This window comes from Ustilago hordei (assembly GCF_900519145.1).
Source record: "Ustilago hordei strain Uho2 genome assembly, contig: UHO2_contig_33, whole genome shotgun sequence".
NCBI lineage: Eukaryota > Fungi > Basidiomycota > Ustilaginomycetes > Ustilaginales > Ustilaginaceae > Ustilago > Ustilago hordei.
Window position 1 is genome coordinate 14,199 of NW_024545276.1, and position 8,732 is coordinate 22,930.

General features: G+C 42.0%; 6 non-coding genes across 6 annotated transcripts; 5 read left to right on the plus strand and 1 right to left on the minus strand.

Annotated features, from left to right (window-relative positions):
• Positions 1–303: 303 nt before the first annotated feature.
• Positions 304–374, plus strand: tRNA-Trp(CCA). Its single transcript has one exon. It is a non-coding gene; the product is annotated as a tRNA-Trp (tRNA).
• A 2,137-nt stretch (positions 375–2,511) lies between these two features.
• tRNA-Met(CAT) lies at positions 2,512–2,582 on the plus strand. Its single transcript has one exon. It is a non-coding gene; the product is annotated as a tRNA-Met (tRNA).
• Positions 2,583–3,307: 725 nt separating this feature from the next.
• tRNA-Glu(TTC) lies at positions 3,308–3,378 on the plus strand. Its single transcript has one exon. It is a non-coding gene; the product is annotated as a tRNA-Glu (tRNA).
• Positions 3,379–3,522: 144 nt separating this feature from the next.
• Positions 3,523–3,593, plus strand: tRNA-Thr(TGT). The gene has a single exon. It is a non-coding gene; the product is annotated as a tRNA-Thr (tRNA).
• A 1,061-nt stretch (positions 3,594–4,654) lies between these two features.
• On the plus strand, positions 4,655–4,725 carry tRNA-Pseudo(TTG). Its single transcript has one exon. It is a non-coding gene (tRNA).
• A 3,071-nt stretch (positions 4,726–7,796) lies between these two features.
• tRNA-Lys(TTT) lies at positions 7,797–7,870 on the minus strand. Its single transcript has one exon. It is a non-coding gene; the product is annotated as a tRNA-Lys (tRNA).
• Positions 7,871–8,732: the final 862 nt, after the last annotated feature.

An 8,732-nucleotide genomic window follows, 5' to 3' on the forward strand; every position in this document is an offset into this window, starting at 1 on the left:
CTTCGGCGCAGAGCGCGCCCGCCGTAGGCGGGCGGGCGCAGCCCCCCGCGCGTACGCGCTTTAAATTTTCTAGGGCGGCGCGATTTTCTAACCCCGCGCCTTTTAAAAACAAAGCGCTAATAAAATGCGCCTATAAAAAATGCGCGGCCTATAAAATTTCTTTTAAATTTTATAGGGCGCGCTCTGCGCCGATAGGGCTACGCTTAGAAGCCTTCGGCGACTAGTAAATTTGATTAGGCGCGGATACTTTTGTCAATAAAATAGTATGAAGTATTTTATAAGTATAGTAAGAAATAATTAGAAAAGAATATCGTATAATGGTAATACTATGATCTCCAAAGTCATTTATGTTGGTTCGATTCCAGCTGTTCTTGTAAACTTGTGCTAATAAAATCTACTATTGGGCGCGCGTACGCGCGCCCTAATAAAATGCGCTACGCGCGATTTTCTAACGCGCGTCAGCGCCTTTTTCTTATGCGCGTAGCGCCCCGCCCCGGGTGAAACCCCGCGCCATATAAAATCAGCGCGTAGCGCCCCCGCCCTATAAAATTTCAAAGAAATTTTATTGGGCGGGCGGGCGCAGCCCCCCGCGCGTACGCGCTTTAAATTTTATAGGGCGGGCTCCGCTTAATTAAGATTATTGTATAGGAACTGAAAACATCTTTTATAAAGATATTCAGCATCTGTTCACCAGCTAGTGTTTACCGTAATAAAGATTTTCTCTCTATTATTGGCATACTGGCGCACCATATCATTGTTATTTACTATGCTTGCTGCTGCTAAATACATCGGATCAGGAGTAGCTGCTCTAGGACTAATCGGAGCTGGAATCGGAGTTGGAATCGTATTCGCTGCTCTAATCCAAGGAGTTTCACGAAACCCTAGCCTACGAGGTTAAAATCTGGCCTCTACAGGGTGAATTGCAAGGAGATCTTATGTAAAGATAAGAGAATTTGCAGCTAAGCTTAAGTCAGTGCCCTTCTAGTAAATAGAATAGAAACTAGAAAGCGATTTAAGAAAGTTCAACGACTAATCGGTGAGTTGCACTAACAATAACCCGGACACGAGCGCCCTGCTATTTATATTGTATTATAAATAGAAGACATAGTCTAATCTAGTAGGTGACTACTAGCTAACTTATTAAAAAGAGTTAGGTCATACCTAATAATAGGTATGTTTAATACCCAATGCAACTATTTACTTACGCAATTCTAGGATTTGCCCTATCAGAGGCTACTGGACTATTTGCGCTAATGGTATCATTCCTGCTACTTTACTCATAATTATTGAGTACTTAACGCTAAGTTAACCTATCCGGGGGGGGATAGATATTCCCCCTTTCCACCTTCGATACCTCAGTACGTATAAAATAACATTCCGCGCCCGCGCCAATAAAATCGTAGATTTTGCGCGTAGTTATAAAATCGCGCCGCCGTAGGCGCCCTATAAAATTTAAAAGAGGGCGAAGCCCGCCTACGGCGGGGGCGCTCTGCGCCGATCCCTTCGGCGCCCTAGAAAATTGAAAAGAGGGCGAAGCCCGCCTACGGCGGGCGGGCGCAGCCCCCCGCGCGTACGCGCTTGAAATTTTATAGGGCGGCGCGGTAACAAACTATCAGGTAGCCTTAACATGAACAGTAGTAGTAATACTACGAATAGCAATCATCTCATTCCGCCCCCACTTGGCGCTACGCGCGGGGATTCGCCCTGGTCTATTTTTGATTGGCTATTTTCACTTCTTCCTAATTCTATGAAGCAGGAACTGCGAAATCGAGTACCTGCAACAGATTTCAGTGAACTAAGCGCTATTGACGTGCTACACTTCCAATACAACATCGTTGTACTTCTAATTGGAGTAACTGCAATTATTGTACGCGCCTATAAAAATGCGCCGCGCTATGCGCAAAAATCTTCGGCGCGCCCAATAGGGGGGCTGCGCCCGCCCTCTTTTAAATTTTATAGGGCGGCGCGATTTTTATTGGCGCCCCTTGTTCTAATTACCATCTACCGATACTGTGTAAAATATCGAGATAGTATCGTTGAGAAATTTACACTACTTAGTAATATTATCCCATCAGATAAAGTGGTATATAATCTAATTACTGTTCTACAAATTATTGTAGTTGTTAACATTTCAACAATTGTTGTAGGGCTAAAGTTTATAATCAACCATCCATTTGTATTCAATTAAACGATATTATATATCTATCCCCCACGCGTCAGCGCCTATAAAAATGGGTCCCCGCAAAATTTACTAGTGGGCGCGCGTAGCGCCCCTGATTAGGCGTAGCGCTGTTATTTTAAAAAAGAAGCGTAGCGCGGGGCGCCTATAAAAAAGCGCCTATTTTTTATTGGCGCGGGGACCCCGCGGGGGGCGGGCGAAGCCGCGCGTACGCGCGCCCAACCAAATATATTTCTATATATATTTTCAATCATTAGAGAGTAACTTTTTATTTGATAATAGATCTGTATATATATAGTTAGTATAAGAATAGCAAAGATTAAATATATAAAGTACTTTAGTGTAAAGGTGGCACAGCAGACTCATGTCCTGCTAGACCAGTGTTCGAATCCTGGAATGTACTCAATTAAATAATTATCGCCTTGAAATAGGAATATTTAAAAATGAATTAATATTATAAAAAGAGCGCGCCTAATAAAATGAAATTTACTAGTAAATTGAATTTTCTAAGCGTAGCCGCGCTATGCGCCGAAGATTTTTGCGCATAGCGCGGCGCACTATTAAACTAAAATGATGCGGCCGTTTTAAAAAGCGGCAAAATTTACTAGTAAATTTTATAAGCGTAGCGCAAAATTGAAAATTTTCTAACCTCACATCTAGTTGAATATAGAAATATTCTATCATACTTTATTACCGCCCCCTTCGATTTTAATTCTCCCTATCATAATGCTTGTATTTGTATAGTGCTAATAAAATTACTAGCGGTTAAAAAATCAAAGATGCGGGCCGCCGTAGGCGCCGAAGGGATAGAATATTTTTTATAGGCCCGCCCTGAAAATAAGGGATTTTATAGCCACTACTTTATAAATTGTGATTTATTGCGGTTATAAAATTGAAAATTTGGCGCTACGCCTAATCAGGGGCGCTACGCGCGCCCCCTAGTAAAAGTAAATTTTGCGGGGGCGCCGCCCTATAAAATTTCAAAGAAATTTGCGGGCGCCGAAGGGATAGAATATTTTTTATAGGCGCCCCACCCTATCTTCGATTTTTGCGCGTAGCGCGGCCACTACTAATAAAGCGCTACGCGCGGATGGGTTTAATTTATGTATATATATATATATAGGTATAGGTCTCTTAGTTTAAAGGTAAAACAGTAGATCTTCATTTTACTAATAGGAGTTCGATTCTCCTAGAGATCAGTAGATTTAGATCTATAAAAAAGAGATATGCGCTCCGCGCGGAATAGTGCGCTACGCGCGATATTCTAAAACCGCCGTAGGCTGTTAAATTGTAATGGGCGGGCGAAGCCGCGCGTACGCGCCTAGTTATAATATAATAAAAATGTCGACTTAGTTTAGTGGTAGAATAGGTAACTTGTAATTACTTGACACTAGTTCGATTCTAGTAGTCGGCAATATACTGTAAATATAAATAGTAGTAACTATAAAAATACTATATAATCTAAGATCGCGCATTCTTTTTGTGCGCGCCAATAAAAAATCGAAGATTTTTTATAGGCGCTTTCCCTTATGCGCGTTATAAAATCGAAGATGCGCCCTCCGGAAAAATAAGGGAAAAGCGCCGCGCGTAGCGCAAAATCTTCGATTTTGCCTACGGCGGGGGGTTATAAAATCGCGCGTAGCGCCCCCGCCCTATAAAATTTCAAAGAAATTTTATTGGGCGGGCGGGCGCAGCCCCCCGCGCGTACGCGCTTTCAATTTTATAGGGCGGAGCCGCGCGTAGCGCCTTCGATAGGGCGGGGGGCGCCCGTTTTAAAAAAAGGCGAAAAATTTCCTAGTAAATTTGATTAGGCGCGTCTTTTAAAATCTTAGAATCTTTTTATAAAAAGAAATTTATATATAAACGAATTAGAAATTTCCACTATATAAATTCTATAAATGGAATGTGGCTATCACCTAATAATAGTTAATATAAATGTGCTATCGCGCGTAGCGCGGATCTTATAGATTGTAGTAATAAAGAAGGGGCCGCCGATAGGCGCGCGTAGCGCCTTCGATTTTTATTCCGTAGCGCGCCCTAGAAAATTGAAAAGAGGGCGCCTACGGCGGGCGCGCTCTGCGCCGATAGGGTGGGGCGCCTATAAAAAATATTCTATCCCTTCGGCGCCGGCAAATTTATTTTCAATTTTATAGGGCGGCGCGCCCGCAAAATTTACTAGTAAATTTGATTAGGCGTAGCGCAAAATTTTACAAATGTAAATAAAAATCTTCGATTTTGCGCGTAGTTATAAAATCGCGCGTAGCGCATTTTATTAGCCCTCCTTATAGTGAGGTTCTGTTCCTATTGATATAGTATTCTATTTTTACATAATTGTATAGAATTATAAGTATAAGTGGTAATATAGGATCTCGTCTAAAGGAAAGCCTGCGGCGGTAATGAGAATGGTTAAAAAAAGTAATAGTAATACTACCTGATAGTAGACTACTATGATAAGAATACTAATAAAGTAAAATGTAGGATGTCGTCTAAAGGAAAGACTTTCTTTTTTGGTGAGAAAAATAGTTGTTCGATTCAACTCATCCTAGTTATTGTTTGTGCTTATAAACCGAATATTTATAAGTATTTATAAAAGTAGAAGTTTAAACGGCCGCGCGAAATTTAACTAGTTAAATTTATAACCGCGCGCCAATAAAAAATAGAATATTTTTTATAGGCGCGGCTATATTAATGTAAGAAAGAATCCACTTGTTAAGGTATAGTTTACCATCTTGTAGTCGAACAAATACGAAGGGATATGAATTCCTTCTAGTTGGGATAGTTTCTCACAAGCTTTATTACGAGAGAGAGTTAGCAATAAATGTTTGGCTAGGTTCTAGAGTGCGCTAATAAAATGCGCCGCCGTAGGCAAAATCTTCGGCGCAGAGCGCGCCCGCCGTAGGCGCCCTCTTTTCAATTTTCTAGGGCAACGCCGCGCGTACGCGCGCGCGCAAAAATCTTCGCCCATTGGCGCGTGCATAGAATAGGTTTTTGAATAGAAGAATTATAACTACTCTCTTTCATGTTTTCATTACGAACTTTCATGAATGCTAATAAAATATCTCCGCGCCTTCTTTTTTTTTTTTAAAAAAAAAAAGAGGCGGAGCGCAAAATTTACTAGGAAATTTTATAAGCGTAGCCGCGCGGCCCCGCCGAAGGCTTTTAAAAACAAAAAGAAGGGCGCCCAATCGGCGCCTATAAAAAATATTCTATCCCTTCGGCGCCCGCCCTATAAAATTTCAAAGAAATTTTATTGGGCGGGCTTCGCCCTCTTTTAAATTTTATAGGGCGGCGCCCAGGCGGGCGCGCGTAGCGCCCCGCGCGTACGCGCTTGAAATTTGCGGGTTAAAAAAAACAAAAAGGCGCTGACGCGCGGGGCTCCTAATAAAATCTTTTATAACGCGCGTACGCGCCTTTTTATGCTCCTCCGGAAAAATAAGGCGCGACAAAAAGAATGGCTAAGAAAATTTTCAATTTTATAACTCCATAGTAAGTTGATATTCTGTGGTAGCATTTTCAATTGGTGTAGTAGTAATGGCAAAGTAGGCGCCTATAAAAATCTTCGGCGCGGCTACGCTTAGAAGCCTTCGGCGACTAGGAGGGCGAAGCCCTTGCGCGCGCGCGTACGCGCGGCGTTATAAAAAGCGCTCTGCGCCGATTTTTATTAGGCTCTTTCAATAGCCTTTTTAATTGTAGAAGAGGTAATACCAGCAAGTAGTTGTGCTTGTGCTTTAGATTCAAAGCTGAAAAGTAGTTTATCACCGCAAAAATCTTCGATTTTTTATGGCGTAGCGCCGCGCGTAGCGCCTTCGATTGGGCGCCCGCAAAATTTACTTTTACTAGGGCGCGTACGCGCGGCTTCGCCCGCCCTCCATTTTATTAGGCGTAGCGCATTAAAAAAAAAACAAAGAAGCGTAGCGCGCCCTAGAAAATTTCAAGCGCGTACGCGCGGGGCGCTACGCGCGCCCGCGCCGCCCTATAAAATTTCAAAGAAATTTGCGGGCGCCGAAGGGATAGAATCTTTTTGCCTACGGCGGCGCCGATTGGGCGCGCGTACGCGCGGCTTCGCCCGGCGTAGCGCTTATAAAAGTAAACAGGTGCGATTTTTCCGCTTTAATAAGTTTCCTTTTTTGTGATAGTGTCTCACTTGTAACAGTCGGATTAAAAAGATCTCGAACTACATTTAGTTCTGAATGTAGTGTATCGATAAAGTATTGTTTTATCTTAGTTACATCAATTGGTTTGTACTGAGTAGGATCAATACGTAGAAGAGTTAGTGAAATATTTTTGCTTCTTTTTCTTATGCGCGTTAGAAAATCGAAGGCGCTACGCCTAATCAGGGGCGCTACGCGCGCCCGCCGTAGGCGGAAATTTTGCGCGGGCCGAAGATTTTGCGCGCGCGCGTACGCGCGGCGTTATAAAATCAAAGATTTTATTAGCGGCCGGGTGTAACCCGCGCGTAGTTATAAAATCAAAGATGCGGGCCGCCGTAGGCGCCGAAGGGATAGAATATTTTTTATAGGCCCGGCCTCCCATAATAGTAAAAGAATGCGCTACGCGCGTAGCAATAAAAATCTACGATTTTTATAGGTCGTAGCTGTGTTGATAGAAAATTCTCATTAAAGTATAGTGGCGGTATAAAATGAATATTTCGGTGTCTTACGTGTACTTTGGCCTACTAGAGATACTCCTGTTGGATTATAAGTCCAAATATAGAGCCAAAAAAAGAGGGGCCGCGGCCGCGCACTGAACTCATTAATTAGTTTTCGATTGTTGCGCGGGTCTTTAACCTTTAGCATATCAAAAGTACATGGAGGTAGGTTACTTGTTCCGCCGTTTGGCGGAAAATTCTTACTCCAATTTGCACCACTAACTTTTGTATTTACACTTTTAGCATATAGAGGTAGTGGACGGCGCATTCTTTTCTTCTTTTTGACGCTAATATAATCGAAGATTATATAAAGCGCATTAAAAAAAAGCGGGCGCGGATCAGTACCATTAGAAATTTCTGTAATATCTCGTCTCTTACGTTCTTGTTTTGTAAATTTATGCTAATTTTTGGAAAAATGCGCTACGCCTCTTTTTTTTTTCTTAAAAAAAAAAGAAGGCGCCTATAAAAATGCGCCGCCCTAGAAAATTTCAAAGAAATTTGCGGGCGCCGAAGGGATCGGCGCAGAGCGCCCCCGCCGTAGGCAAATTTATTTTCAATTTTATAGGGCGCCTACGGCGGCGCGATAGGGGACCCAAAAAAAAGTTGACCGTCTTAGAAAACATTTCCCGTTCTAATGAGAAAGAAATTATGAAAAGGTTCTGTAGATAGCTTAATACATCTACTACTAAGAATATTCCTTTAAAATGAAGGAATACCTGACAATGTTTATAACATTGGGGCCCCTATATAATAAATCTCTTATATAGTGCATGTATTGGATAATAAAGAAGTATATAAAGTTTATTATAGATATCTACTAATATAGGAAGATAAATTCTTATAAACGATATCTCTCTTTACTGCTAGAGAATGTAATGAGAATGGTTGTTCGATTCAACCCGGGCTTCGCCCGCCCTCTCCGATAGGGGGGCTTCGCCCCCCCCCCGCGCGTACGCGCATAGAAATATATGAAGATAGTAGGGCTCGAACCTACGACCTCGATATTAAAAGTATCGCACTCTAACCAACTGAGTTATACCTTCTTTATATAGGTTACTTAAGGACAAACCACTATTGGCGAGGTGTCGGCGATTGCTAATTGTCTGGGATATTACAAACTCCCTTAGGAGTTCGAATCTCCTTTTGTCCGTTGTTAGTAATAATATACCTATATATAGGAATTCCAAAATACATAAAAAATGGGAAACTTTTTTAGCTACTCTCTTCATATTCGTATTTACTAAAAATGAAGTCCTCAACGCGACTGGGCTTCGCCTTCCCGCGCGTACGCGCTTTTTGTTTTTGGTTTTGCTAATTAGGAAATGCGCCGCGCGTAGCGCAAAATCTTCGATTTTTATTTTGTAGCGCCTTCGATTTTGCCTACGGCGGGTAGCGCCAAATCTTCGATCGGGGGGCGCCCTCTTTTTCTTTTTTTTTGATTTTGATTTTCATTTTTATTTTCATTTTTTTATTACAAAAATGCGCAAAAAAATATACGATTTTTATTCCGGCGTAGCCGCGCAAAATCTTAGGCGCGGCTACGCTTAGAAGCCTTCGGCGACTAGTAAATTTGATTAGGCGCGGAGCGAGAATAAAATAGTAAAATGCATTAGTATAAAGCAAAAGATTGAACTAAAAAGAAAGTAACTAGACTAAGAGGATTTCCCACAGCAATTTGCAGTGGTACGATGGCTTTACTCTACAAATGCTAAAGATATTGGTACACTGTATCTAATCTTTGCTGTATTTGCAGCTATGATTGGGACAGCATTTTCAGTACTAATCCGAATGGAACTAGCAGCACCTGGAGTACAATACCTTAACGGAGACCATCAACTATACAACGGTGCGCCGTCTAACACTTGGTATCGTCGATATCGTATCTTTCGTGCTCATTTCTTCAAT